This window comes from Tamandua tetradactyla, chromosome 3 (genome assembly GCF_023851605.1).
Source record: "Tamandua tetradactyla isolate mTamTet1 chromosome 3, mTamTet1.pri, whole genome shotgun sequence".
Taxonomy (NCBI): domain Eukaryota; kingdom Metazoa; phylum Chordata; class Mammalia; order Pilosa; family Myrmecophagidae; genus Tamandua; species Tamandua tetradactyla.
The window spans coordinates 81,036,580-81,051,245 of record NC_135329.1 but is presented as its reverse complement, the minus strand read 5'-3'; the positions used below and the strand labels follow the sequence as shown (position 1 = coordinate 81,051,245).

The window sequence follows — 14,666 nt, the reverse complement described above, 5'->3', positions numbered from 1 at the left end:
ACTGCTTTCCATGGTGAACTTTTTCTCCTGGGTTAGGCCCAATGGTGCTGAGGGGATCTCAGTCACTAACAGTCATCATTTCTTTAAGAATTCCAAACCACATACTTGTCTGGTTTAATTCTTCCTTTTTTTATCTTTTCCCCAAAACCTGTTTTACATCTTCTAGCCTAGTTTCAAAACTACAAACACACTGAAACTAAAACAGGAAACACAAAAATAACACAGGAGCCAAATACCATGGTATGAGATAGTCAATACTGTAGCTTATACTCAAATCGTCCCACCTCACCTTCTCAGAGGCTGGAGAAAATTTAGCATGCTCAGGAACTCACAGACAGCCATTGCAAGATCCCTCCAAGACTACATGGTCACGTGGGTCCAAGAGCCCAGTTTGAGATGGCAACAAAACCAACATCAAGCTGTGTTTTTCTCGCCATAGGAAGCCCATGTGTTTTCTGGACTTGAGTTTCTGCCCCAGCTCCAGGGCTGGAGATGTCAGCTCCAAGTAGCAGTGAGGTCTGGAAATTAATACTGAAAACTACGTTTTGTCTGGATATCATCAAGAATCTCTTGCAGCTCCTCATCTTCAAATCGCCCCTCCAGGCTACAAGAAAATCAAAAGAAAGGGATAATTAGTGATTAAAGGGTCTCCCCACACTCTTCTTTAATGCACGCTTATCTATGAGCTTGCCACACATTCTGTTGTTATTTTCTACTTTTTTTCAAAGAGACAAAGAGATTATTACTAGGCACATAGTAGGAGAGCAGATAGCCTACCAGCCCAAGATCTGTCTCCCAGAACTGCAGTAATTCTGGTAAGTTTTTATTAAAGAAAAAGATGGGCAGGGTTTAGGGTAATGAGAACAGTGGCCCCAGATGATGTAATTAAAGGAGACCTAATTATTGAGCATGTGCAGATTGATTACATGCTTAGTCACAGAACATATGTTAAGAAAATGGAAGAATGGGGTACAGGTGACTTGTAGGTTGAAGTCTAAGCTACTGCACATGTCAGGCAGGTCCATTTTGGTTAGATTCAGTCTTGGTTATCAAGATAACTTTGGAGTTGGGGTGAAACCCACTGTATATTTATGCATAAACACTTTTTACTATATATTTTTTCTATCTGTTTCTTTTCCTTTTATTTCAAGCATATAAAAGGTAATACAAAATAAGTTAACCTTAACAGTTAGCCCTATTTGACTTAGATTTCTTTACTAAAACCTGACAGAAACTGATGGGCCTTGCGTATGTTGTCCCATCCTAGTACCTTCCCTTTTCCCCCAGAAGTAACCACTATCCTATACTTGGCATTTATCATTGTTATACAAACCTTTATACTTATTATACATAAGTATCCATAAACAATATATAGCATTATTTTTCAACTTTATAAGGAATGGCATCATAACCATGGTTTCTTCCTGCAACTTTTTTCTCTCAAGATTAATTTTAATACACATTCTATGCTGTTTTAACTCTTTAATTTTTTTTTTTTCTTTTTTAGGTGCATGGTCCAGCAATCAAACCCAGATCTTCTGCATGGAAGGTGAACATTCTACTGCTGAAGTACTCTAATTCATTAATATTTTTACTGCTGTAAAATCCACATTGTATGAAGATATAATAAGCTATTTATCAATTTTCTTGTTGACTGACATTCGGCAAATTTCTGTAACTACTAACCAAGCTGCAATGAACACTGTAATATATAATATATGTCTTCTTGTAAACCTGCTTGAGAGCATATACCTAGAAATGGATTTTTGGATCACATGGCATTAACTTTACTAGATGTAGCCAAATTCTCTCAAAAGTTACTGCAACAATTTACACTCTTGCCATTCTTCCTAACATTTGGTGTGGTACGCCGGCCGTATATACCTAAATTTTAACCTTAATTTAAAATTTAGAATTTCTTACCTCCCACTACTAACCTTGGTATGAGGGCCTCGGACTCCTCAGCAGTCTCTGGGCAAAGATTGGCCAAACAGGCCAACTCAAACTTATGAAGCTTTTTCTGGAGCAACAAGCTGATCATAGGAAGAGAATCCAAAAGAAAAGATCAGAGACTGCTCCACAGGAAAAGGGGGCATCAAATATAGCTAGCAAAGAAAAAGTAGAGCACTCAAAATCCTTCTACTATGGCTAGGTATGGCTGCAAAATCCTACTTTCAAATCATCTCCTATACCTAATCCTGGAGAACAGGGAAGTTCCAGTAAATCAGTCACAGGCCAAAAAGGGCAGAGGACTACAAGTTTTGAAAAGCCTCTATAGGTACAACTCAGGAACTTAAACTTTTGCCCAGAATTTTGTCCTCTGTTCCCTGCTTTTCTTCAGCTTCCTTTGATTTTAATTTTATGTCAACCAAAAAATGCAAACATCTTAACTTATAATCATTCCGTTCTACATATATGATCAGTAATTCACAATATCATCACATAGTTGCATATTCATCATGATGATCATTTCTTAGAACATTTGCATCAATTCAGAAAAAGAAATAAAGACAACAGAAAAAAATTCATACATACCATATCCCTTACCCCTGCCTTTCACTGATCACTAGCATTTAAATCTAAATTTATTTTAACATTTGTTCCCCCTATTATTTATTTTTATTCCCTACGTTTTTCTCATCTGTTGATAAGGTAGGTAAAAGGAGCATAAAACACAAGGTTTTCACAATCACACAGTCACACTGTGAAAGCTATATCATTATACAATCATCTTTAAGAAACATGGCTACTGGAACACAGCTCTACATTTTCAAGCAGTTCCCTCCAGCCTCTCCATTACATCTTGAATAACAAGGTGATATCTACTTAATGCTTAAGAATAACCTCCAGGATAACCTACTGACTCTTTGGAATCTCTCAGACACTGACATTATTTTGTCTCATTTTGCTCTTCCCCCTTTTGGTCAAGAAGGTTTTCTCAATCTCTTGATGATGAGTCCCAGCTCATTCTAGGATTTCTGTCCCATGTTGCCAGGAAGGTCCACACCCTTGGAAATCATGTCCCATGTAGATGGGGGAAGGTGGTAAGTTTGCTTGTTGCATTGGCTGGAGAAAGAGGCCACATCTGAGCAACAAAAGAGGTTCTTTCGGGGTTGGCTCTAAGGCCTTATTTTAAGTAGGCTTGACCTATCCTTTGCAGGGTTAAGTTTCATATAAACAACCCCCAAGATTGGGGGCTCAGCCTATTGCTTTGGTTGTCTCTACTGCTTGTGAGAATATCAAGAATCCTCCACTTGGGGAAGTTGAATTTTCCCCCTTTCTCACCATTCCCCGAAGGGGACTTTGCAATACTTTTTTACTCACTGCTCAAATCACTCTGGGATTTATTGGGGCATCACTCTGGACAAACCTACAAACTCTTATGCCCTACTCAAGGTTCCATGTACTTATGGTGTTCAATTAAGCTGTCCACATAAGTTATATGAGGAACTGCACTAGTCAAAATATAAATTTTGTACCAAATAAACATTTTTTGCTTTATCCTCACACATAAATTAAAATTTTAAAATACTAATTACCATCTATTTCAATACCCAGCACTAATGACATTCCTTTGCTCTTCCTCATGCAAAAACATTTTAAAATTTGTACATTTAGTCACTATCATTATAGGCATCCCTAGACTATACCATCTCAGTCTTTATTGTCTATCTTTTCTTCTGATTTCATTTGTGCCCCCAGCCCTTCTCCTTCTGTCATTCTCACATTCAGCTTCATTCAGTGTTTTAACATAATTGTATTACAGTTAGGTAGTATTGTGCTATCCGTTAATGAGTTTTTACAATCAGTCCTGTTGTACAATCTGTACCCCTTCAGCTCCACTTACCCAATATCTTACCCTATTTCTATCTTCTGATGGTCTCTGTTACCAATGAAATTCTCCACGTTTACTCACTAATGTCAGTTCATATCTGTGGTAGTTAGATTCAGTTGTCAACTTGGCCAGGTGAAGGCACCTAGTTTTGTTGCTGCAGACATGAGCCAACGGTATAAACTTCATCTGTTGCTAATTACATCTGAAGTTGGCTAGGAGGCGTGCCTGCCGCAATGAATGACGTTTGAATTAATTGGCTGGTGCTTAAATGAGAGATCGCAATGTAACACAGCCCAAGCAGCTCGGCATACCTCATATCTCAGCTCTTGCAGCTCAGCCCAGGCCCTTGGAGGTGCAGAGAGGAATCACCCTGGGGAAAGTTGCTGGAACCCAGAGGTCTGGAGAGAAGGCCAGCAGAGATTACCCTCAGCCTTCCCATGTAAGAAAGAACCTCAGATGAAAGTTAGCTGCCTTTCCTCTGAAGACCTAGCAAAATAAATCCCCTTTTATTAAAAGCCACTCCATCTCTGGTGGTTGTGTTCCAGCAGCTAGCAAACTAGAACAATATCAGAGACCATACAGTATCTGTCCTTTAGTTTTGAGCTAATCTCAGTCAGCATAATGTCCTTAAGGTCCATCCATGTTGTTATATACTTCATAACTTGATTCTGTCTTACAGCTGAAAAATATTCCATCATATGTATATACCACAGCGACTTTAGCCACTCATCTGTTGATGGACATTTTGGCTGCTTCCACAGAGTACCATAAATTTATCAGATATTTTGACTTGAAGGAAATTCTCTTTTTGTAAGAATCAAACTAAGCTTAGCTCTCACAAGGATGACACAAGCAAGGAAAAGGGAGGGCCTCTGATGTAAGCTTAGAATTGGCACCAAATCCTTAATGGCCAGGGTCATTACAAATGTAAAACATAATCAAAGGGGGAAACTTCGAGGGGGAAGCTCAAATTAGTTAGATTTCCAGGATAGGCTGTAACCCCTAGAGTATCCAATCAATGGAGAAACAGGGGAGGGTCTGCGGGTCAGGCACAGGTATACCTTCTTGGCATTCTACTATTTGACTCGCCAGCCAGCCACCATTTTGTGTTAGGCTAGGTGCCCCTTCTCACAAGATGAGGAATAAATTTTCTCCTCCACAATTGGATGAGCGTTTGTTCTCCTTCAGTTACAGTGTTCTAACATCTTTAACATTTATTTAACGATTAATAAATACAGGCATGCCTGCCTTTGTGCAAATATGTGTTAACTGCATCATCCTTTAAATGTACTAGAAATGTTCAAACTACATAAAGGAATGTTAATATAAGACGGATTTTCTCAATCCATCTCTTAAAACAGAGCTTATTTATAGTAAATTTAGTTTCAGAGAGGATCATCAATAATCCCTATTAATCTCAGTGGATCTTCTTCATTAAGAAACAAAAAACATTTACTATGCTAATCATTCTACTACAAGAATGTAAGTCAATGCTCTAAATTTAAAAAAAAGAGAAAGGCAAAAAGGTAAAAGCTACTAATATCATGACCTAACTAACATTATCATTTTGGTATACTATTTCAAACATCTTTCTGTTTTTGAACATAAATTCACACATTTCTGGGTTTTTTTTTTTTGTTTTTTTTTTGGCATGGGCAGGCATCAGGAATCCAACCTGGGTCTCCAGCATGGCAGGCAAGAATTCTGCCTGCTGAGCCACCATGGCCCAATTTCTGTTTTTTTAATTGCCACTTAATAAAGTGACTTTGGTTCCATAAACACAATGTTATAGTCTTAGCTACATGAGAAGGAGTTCAAAATGTCGTGTGTATGTGTGCGGAAGCTTGTTGTGAAATGAACATGCACTCACGAACAATATAAATACCAAAAAATACCAATAAGCCGAAAATCACATGAAATTATAATAATCAAGGTTAAAGTTTTCATGAAGATTCTCCCTCCCTTCGTGTATTATTACATGTATTATATAATTATGATTATCCGTACCCACAACTTTTTTAACAAAAGGAATCATAACAAATGCTATTCTCTAACTGGCTTCTTTCTCACTTGATAATACGGTAGTGCACAACTCTATCTTGAATGCAGCATTCTATTGAAAGGCTGTGCCCTGATTTTTACATGAAATTTCCTATTCTTTTAGCAGTTTCCTATTATTCACTATTTTAAAACACACCTTTTTAATATAATTATAAATATACTTCCTTGTGTGCTTGTTTATTGTGTTTCTTAAAGATAAATTCCTGAAAGTAGATTTATTCAGACCAAGGATATGCCCATTTTGAAGGGTTTTGAGATGCAGTAACAAATTGAGCCTTAAAACGGCTCAATGAAATCAGAAATGAAGGAAATGCCTGCTTACTTGTTAAACTGGGTGTTTTTTGCTAGCTGCCAGGATGCAATAACAAAAATGGAAAGACTTTTAAAAAGGGGAATTTAGTAAGTTGCTAGTTTACAGTTCTTAGGCTGAGAAAATATCCCAGTTAAAGCCAATATATAGAAATGTCCAGTCTAAGGCATCCAAGGAATAATACATTGATTCACAAAGGTGACGAAGTTCAGGGTTTCTCTCTCAAGTGGAGAGGCACATGGTGAACACAGCATCATCTGCTAGCTTTCTCTCCTGGCTTCCTCTTTTATGAAGCTCCCTGGGAGGTATTTTCCTTCTTCATCTCCAAAGGTTGCTGGCTGGTGGACTCTGCGTCTTGTGGCTATGTCATTCTCTGGCTCTCTCAGAATCTCTCACATTTTCCAAAAGTTTCCTCTTTTACAGGATTCCAGTAAACTATTCAAGACCCACCCAAATGGGTAGAGACACGTCTCCACCTAATCCAGTTTAACAACCACTCTTGATTGAGTCACATCTCCAGGGAGATGATCTAATTGCAGTTTCAAATATACAGTACTGAATAGGGATTAGAAAGAAACGGCTGCCTTTATACAATGGGATTAGGATTAAAACATGGCTTTTCTAGGGTACACACATCCTTTCAAACTAGCACATTGGGTTTCCCATTCTCTTCAACCTATTTAAATCTACTTGGATATATTACCATTTCTTTGATTTATTTGAGAATGAACATTATTTCATGTGAAAAAATGAGCCATCTGAAGTTCTAACAGACTAAGTTCATTTTATAAAATTGAATGTCATCTCTTTCTTTTTTTTAATGGTTGAAACATTTGAATCATTGAGAGAAGATGAAGAATCTGAAGAATTTTGCCATCCTCAGCTTCACATGTAATGGTATGAGGTCAGCATAGGCAAAGACTAAAATAAATCCGCACATTACAAATGTTGCATAAAGTGAACTTTAGACCTGGGAGTAGAATGTGGGAAGCACAAAAGAATACTGGAGGCATCAAATTCAAGTGGAAAATTTCTGGGTGGCAGAAGGAACAGGATGGACACTCTAAAACCACGTGCTATTGGGAAGATCTAAGGATTCCCATCTCTTCCTTAATTATTCGTTGAGCTCTTAATATGAAGGCTATCAACACTTTCCCAATTTATACTTAAATTTTACAGATGGCATTTTATTTGATATAGAAAGTTTAAAGATGTTTGTGCAAATTCATTTAATTATTCAGCAAATATTTATTTAGTGCCTACAATGACCTAGAAACGCCAGTAGTGAACTTGACAAAGTCCATGCCCTCATGAGGCTTATATTCAACTATAACCTGTCAGCTTTCTCCACACTTAGAAGTCCTGCTGGCCAAAGCCAAGACAACAAATACAATCCTTCATGTTATCACCTAGCACTTTTACCAATCAGTTTACATTTAAATCTTTAATTCCCTGGGCATTTTTTTTTTTGGCGCAAATTATAAGGTAGAGTACAAAGTCTGTTTCAAAAAAATTCCCAACTAACAGTACGATCTTTACTAGGTCATGGACTCATTTAAAATGATAGTAGAATCATATTTCATCTGTTCCTGAATTTGCTATTCTTTTCTAACGATTCTGATGCCTAAGTGAGATTATTTTAATTATTCTCATTTATTAATGTATTTTAATATCTTGTAGGGCAAATTCCCCTTCATTATTCTTTTAAAAACTGTACTGACAATTCTTATTTGTTAAGATAATTTTATTAAATCCCTCTCACCATTTTATTAAGTCTAGATCTTCAAAATGCCTCAGGAAACCTAGAATGGCATTAAATGTATACATTAACTTGGAGAGAAATGAAATTTTTACAATATTAAGATCTCTTATTCACAAACACACATGTCCACCTTTATTTATATAGGTCATGGGGTCCAACAGATTGTGGTTTGTATGGAAGCTCTGCATATTTCCTTCCAATCTTTTTAAAGCAGATTATACTTCATATAGTGTTTTACTTCCTTCATTTCTCCCACTTAACAGATGTGAATACCTTTCAAGTTCACGTATTACCAGAATATTTAATGATGATAGAGTAGTGCGCCAAATGGATTTACCACTATTTATTCAATCACTGTTGCAGGTTTAGGTTTTTAAATTTGGCTTATTATTATAAACAGCTCTCCAAAGAATATCTGCATATCTACATTTTTTTGTCCATCTGCCTTTTTCCTATGACAGCATTTCTCAAACTCTTTCAACAAAGTAGATCAAAGGAGGATCCCCACAGGATCTGGAGGCACAGACTGAAATGGCTTTCTGCAACTGCAAATTTTTAAGTCTCATGATTAATTTTATATACTATTTTTTTTTACACCATGATATACTGATATTTATTTGCTTTCACGTAAAACTGGTACCTCAGGAAGATATGCATTCCTGTGGCCTCCAATCCATTTGAACATCATTGTGTTTCCCAAGCACACCCAACCCAACCTGAGAAGCAATACTTTAGGAACAAGACTAGAAGTCAGTCACCTTTGGAAAAGTAAAACAGAAATCCAGAGAGAGAATGCTCCCGTAGAGATCTGAATTCACTAACACACAGTGAAGTAAGCTCCTCTTATTAAAAAGCAAACAAACCACCACAAAACAGTGCTACATCTGCTTAGAGGTGTTTATGTGAATACATGGAAAAGACCTGGAGGGCTACTCTCACCAAACTAAAAGCAGTGACTTTGCAGGGAGGTAACTGTAGGAGAAAGCAGTCAAAGGGGGAATTTGGCCTTACAAGCAGTTTTTACATTTTTGACAGAGACATTATATTTTATTTACATTAAATTCAGAGATGATTTTATTTACATTAAATTCAAGAGGAAGGGGAAGAAAACTGTGTTCTACATACAGAAGCTCAAGAGTTCGGATGAATAAAAACCTCCTTTTAGCACTCACCTACGGACACTGGCAATGGTCTCTCTGTTTTTGAACCTGCTGAAACGGGCTGTGTAATTTAAGGTTTTCATGAAGACCTCTGAGAGTTCCTGTTCATCTTCTGCACTCTCATTCTGCTGTTTTCGGTGCTCTAGGAGCATATGAACTTCTGAATTGAGAAGTGTCTCAGCAGTTTCAAACTGTGTGAAAAGAATTGATGTCAACTGAAAATATCCATTCAAAAGTCTGCTTCTAAGTATTTCACACCAGAGACAAGTCTCTGCCTCTGCTGAAACTTTAGAGTCTTTATACTCCATTTAAACGTCAAAAGTTTAAATTCCATTAAAAAGTCTGCTTCTAAGTATTCTGCACCAGAGACTGACAGCAAATCTCTGCCTCTGCTGAACTGTAGAGGCTTTATATGCCGTATCTTTACTTTCATCCACACGAGTGAACACTGGACTGGACTGTGTTCACTGGACAGTGAACACAGTACACTGGACTCTATGTGATGCTACAATTTAGATAATATGGGAGGAGTAAGGTAAATTTCTGACATCAAAGAAGCCAATGTAGACATACTATTAACAAATGATGATACATTATTATCCTAATTAGTCCAGTTACTGACTGAAAACTGCACCACAACCAAGGATTATTTTCCTCTGCTTTGCATGTGCTTATATTCTTTATATTTCTATAATGCTAGTATTATATTCAATTTTAAGAACTATCACATTTAGATAAGGCCAAGGTCTCTGATTACACATATTAACAATGTACTTCAAATTCTGTTTTGTATCTGTACTAATCTACTATTTGCTCATTTAACTTGGTTACTGCCTACTTTGTCTTAGGCATTGGACCAGGAGCTAGAAGTCTCCATCCTCCTGATCTGACAGTCTCATATAGCCCACCAACTCAACCCATTTCAAATATTCCCTATTACCCACATCTCTTGCTCATCATCTTCATTTAAAATAATTCTCTTCAATAACCAAATTTATCTGGAAGTGCAGGGTGCCCCAAATAGCTAAAAGTATCCTGAGAAAAAAATACAAAGTTGGAGGTCTCATGCTACCTGACTTTAAGGCGTATTATGCAGCTACAGTGGACAAAACAGCATGTTACTGGCTTAAAGATAGATATATTGACCAATGGAATCGAATAGAGTGCTCAGATATAGACCCTCTCATCTATGGACAACTGATCTTTGATAAGGCAGTCAAGCCAACTCACCAGGGACAGAACAGTCTCTTCTATAAATGGCGCCTAGAGAACTGGATATCCACATGCAAAAGAATGAAAGAGGATCCATATCTCATACCCTATACAAAAATTAACTCAAAATGGATAAAAGACCTAAATATTAGATCTAAGATTATAAAACTGTTAGAAGAAAATGTAGGGAAGTATCTTACAAATCTTATAATAGGAGGCGGTTTCCTAGACCTTATACCCAAAGCAAGAGCACTGAAGAAAGACAGAAAGAAATGGGAACTCCTCAAAATTAAACACTTCTTGTCTTTTTCTTTTTCTGAATTGATGCAAATATTCTAAGAAATGATCATGATGATGAATATGCAACTATGTGATGATATCATGAATTAGTGATTATATATGTAGAACGGAATGAGCATATGTTAAGAATGTTTGTGTTTCTTTGTTATATATTTTTTTAAACTTAAACATTAATAAAATAAATTAAAAAAAAAACAAGCTAGTCAAGATGGGATTAATGTAAATCAGAATACAGGAAAAAAGATGATAGTGTATGTACCCTAGACCTTCACCTACTGTATGCAACCAAAGCAGAGAGGTTTATGATGTGTAGAACCTAAATTTTCTGTAACACACAATCTTAATCAACCTGTCTGGACAGCTCATTTAAACAACCCAAACTCTTGGGAGTTCAGAATGGGAATGGGGCCTTGCAATTTTGTGTAGCTTCCTGTAATAACAGGACACATCTCAGACTATGCTGGGCTGATAATTAAAAATGGGTCGAGTCCCTTGAGGGTCTGAAGAAGAAATAAATATAATACGGAACTATCTCATATGGAAACTCTGTAGCCTCTCAACCACTGTGGACTATCAAGAAAATAGGTGAAACCCCTGATTTTGAGGGTTGCCCTTATGAAACTTATTTCTCTAGTGGAAAAGCCAAGACAAGCCATAATGAAGCCTAAGAGTCGCTTCCAGGAAACCTTTTGTGGCTTAGCTGTAGTCTCACTCTAAGCTCAACTCTGCAAGGAAAATCATTAACCTCCCCCCTAGTGGGACACGACATCCAGGGGTGAAAATCCCCCTGTCAACATGGGGTATGACTTCCAGGGATGGGTCTGGCCCTGGCACGGTGGGATAGACAATGCCCTCCTTACCAAAAGGCAGAAAGGAAGTGCAATAAAATAAGGCATCAGTAGCCAAGAGAGATCAAATGGAGACAAGAGGCTATTCTGGAGGCTACTCTTATGCAAGCTTCAGTCAGATAGTGCTAATTGCCATGGTTTGCTAAACCTCAACCAACATCACTCCTGTTCACTCTTGAAAACCAACAGGGCTTGAGATGACACTCTATAGGGGTCTCATTCACTAAATTTGCTTTCCCGAAGCCTACAATTTCCAGAGGATTCCTAGATCAGATAAATCCTGGAACTCAGAGGTACCAGCCTCAATATTATCAATTAATTACATCCCCCTATCCTTTACTGCTGACAGCCCTTCTTAACATGAAAAAGTCAGAACAGACATTGCCTAAGGAGCCTTATAGATTGGGAGAAGGATCAAAGGAGAGGGAGAAGATATAACAGAGAAAATAGGATTTGACAGACGAATGTTACTGCTGAATCACTATACTGAAATTCCTTCTGGACTCCAGTATTTTGGAGCAGCTAGAAGGAAGGATTTGAAATAGAAATATGGAAACCTATAACAAACTCTGAAATCTGTTCTGTAACTATTTGTTGAAGTGTACTTTGAAAATTATCGTTTTTTCTTTCTTTGCTTTTATATATGCTATATTTCACAATAAAAAATGTTAAAAAAAATTAAACACTTTTGTGTATCAAAGAACTTCGTCAAGAAAGTAAAAAGACAGTCTACACAATGGGAGACAATATTTGGAAACAATTTATCAGATAATGGTCTAGTATTCAGAATATATAAAGAGATTGTTCAACTCAACAACTAAAAGATAGACAACCCAATTACAAAATGGGCAAAAGACTTGAACAGACACTTCTCAGAAGAGGAAATACAAATGGCCAAAAGGCACATGAAAAGATGCTCAACCTCCCTGGCTATTAGGGAAATGCAAATCAAAACCACAGTGAGATATTATCTCACACCTACCAGAATGGCCATTATCAATAAAACAGAAAATGACAAGTGCTGGAGAGGATGTGGAGAAAGGCACACTTATCCGCTGTTGGTGGGACTGTCAAATGGTACAACCACTGTGGAAGGCAGTTTAATGGTTCCTCAGAAAGCTAAATATAGAATTGCCATATGACCAGGTAATACCATTCTTAGGTATCTACTCAGAGGACATGAGGGTAATGACATAAATGGACATTTGCACACCAATGTTTATAGCAGCATTATTCACAATTGCGAAGAGATGGAAACAGCCAAAATGTCCATCATCAGACAAGTGGCTACACAAACTGTGGTATATACATATGATGGAATATTATGCAGCTGTAAGACAGAATAAAGTTATGAAGTATGTAATAAGATGGATGGACCTTAAGGACATTATGCTGAGTGAGATTAGTCAGAAATAAAAGGACAAATATGGCATGGACTCACTGCTATGAACTGACATTAGTGAATAAACTTGGAATATTTTGTTGGTAACAGAGACCATCAGGAGACAGAAATAGGGTAAGATATTGGGTAATTGGAGCTGAAGGGATACAGATTGTGCAACAGGACTGATTGTAAAAACTCAGAAATGGATGGCACAATACTACCTAACTCTAATACAATTATGCTAAAACACTGAATGAAGCTGAATGTGAGAATGATAGAGGGAGGAGGGCTGGGGGCACAAATGAAATCAGAAAGAAAGACGATAAAGACTGAGATGGTATAATCTAGGAATGCCATGAGTGTACAATGATAGTGACTAAATGCACAAATTAAAAAAATGTTTTTGCATGAGGAAGAACAAAGGAATGTGATTACTGCAGGGTGTGGAAAATAGATGGTAATTAATATTTTAAATTTTCAACTTATGTGTGACACTAAAGCAAAAAAAGTTTATTTGGGACAAAATTTACATTTGTATAATGCATTTCCTAATATAACTTCTGTAGACAGCTTAAGTGAACACTGTAAGTACACAGAACCTTGAGCAGGGCATGAGATTTTGTTGGTTTGTACAGAGTGATTTGAACAGTGAATAAAAAAGTATTTGTAACATCCCCTTCAGGGAATGGTGAGAAAGGGGGGAAATTCAACTTCCCCAAGTTGAATTCTCGATATTCTCACAAGCAGTGTGGACAACCAAAGCTATAAGGTTGAGCACTCAATCTTGGGGTTTGTTCATATGAAACTTAGCCCCACAAAGGATAGGTCAAGCTTACTTAAAATCAGGCCTAAGAGTCACCCCCAAGAGAACTTCTTTTGTTGCTCAGATGTGGCCTCTCTCTCCAGCCAACACAACAAGCAATCTCACCACCCTCCCCCTGTCTGCGTGAGACATGACTCCCAGGCATGTGGACCTTCCTGGCAACATGGGACAGAAATCCTAGAATGAGCTGAGATTCAGCATCAAGGGATTGAGAAAACCTTCTTGACCAAAAGGGGGAAGAACGAAATGAGACAAAATAAAGTGTCCATGGCTGACAGATTCCAAACAGAGTCGAGAGGTTATTTTGAAGGTTATTCTTATGCATTAAATAGCTATCACTTTGTTAGTTAAGATGTAATGGAGAGGCTGGAGGGAACTGCCTGAAAATGTAGAGCTGTGTTCCAGTAGCCACATTTTTTTAAGAGGATTGTATAATGATATAGCTTTCCCAATGTAACTGTGTGATTGTGAAAACCTTGTGTCTGATGCTCCTTTTGTCTACCTTATCAACAGATGAGTAAAACATATGGAATAAAAATAAGTAATAGGGGGAACAAATGTTAAAATAAATTTAGATTGAAATGCTAGTGATCAATGAAAGAGAGAGGTGAGGGGTATTGCGTATATGAATTTTTTTCTGTTGTCTTTTTATTTCTTTTTTCTGAATTGATGCAAATGTTCTAAGAAATGATCATGATGATGAATATGCAACTATGTGATGATATTGTGAATTACTGATTATATATGTAGAATAGAATGATCATAAGTTAAGAATGTTTGTGTTTGTTATATTTTTTAAAAATTTAAAAATTAATTTAAAAAACTAATTAAAAAAATAATTCTCTTGACCGATGGGTCTATAAGTAATCTTTAAAAATTAGGTTTCAAAGAAAAAAACCGATAGCATCTTTCCATAATACATAGCAACTTTTACCTAAATTTTCAGATAAATACTGAAAAACAGTAACATC

At 37.0% G+C, this 14,666-nt stretch overlaps 1 long non-coding RNA gene across 1 annotated transcript; it reads right to left on the bottom strand.

Moving 5' to 3' along the window:
* Window positions 1–332: 332 nt before the first annotated feature.
* LOC143677438 (uncharacterized) lies at window positions 333–9,315 on the bottom strand. The gene is made up of 3 exons (XR_013172604.1): window positions 9,141–9,315; window positions 1,938–2,033; window positions 333–604 (listed from the first exon to the last, which is right to left on the bottom strand). It is a non-coding gene; the product is annotated as an uncharacterized LOC143677438 (long non-coding RNA).
* Between the last annotated feature and the right edge of the window lie 5,351 nt (window positions 9,316–14,666).